Consider the following 625-nt stretch of genomic DNA (forward strand, 5'->3'; position numbering starts at 1 on the left):
AACAGAAACATATTGGTAAATTCATGTAATTTAGTTTGTCTTGGCTTTGTCCAGTGTTGTAGGCCTAATTAGTTCATTTAGCCTAATTAGTTTCCAGTCTTGTAAATATTCGCACACACTGCAAGTTAGTGTCTGTTCACCAGAGATTGTGTAGGCATGTTGAAAAACCAAAATATTTCAGTGTCAAATGGCAAGTTACTGCACATCATTTCCAGATAGTCTCTGAGAATTAGGGTACAACGGGGCTAAAGGCTTTGCGGGGTAAAAAGCTCCATTGGTTTTATTTTCTCCCAAAACATTAAATAGCAACAAAAACTACCACTGCACATTCCTAAACACCTGTTTGACACTATGAACTGCAAAATTCTCCTGATCCATGAGATCTTTGCGTGTAATGCCTAAAGGTTTATTTTGACGCAATTTGATCTCAATTTTATTATTTTTTATTATTTTATTAAATTCTTTTGAGACAAAATACTTATCATTTTCAGTTTTGTTTAAGGTCATTAAATCATACATTTTTCAGTAACTGTCCAATAAGTGAAAGGATAGCATTTGGGGTAAAAAGCCCCCCTATTGCAGTGGCTAAAGGCCCCTGTTAAACACACTGTTTTTCTTAAGTGGA

Source organism: Myxocyprinus asiaticus, chromosome 1 (assembly GCF_019703515.2).
Source record: "Myxocyprinus asiaticus isolate MX2 ecotype Aquarium Trade chromosome 1, UBuf_Myxa_2, whole genome shotgun sequence".
NCBI classification, from domain to species: Eukaryota; Metazoa; Chordata; class Actinopteri; order Cypriniformes; family Catostomidae; genus Myxocyprinus; species Myxocyprinus asiaticus.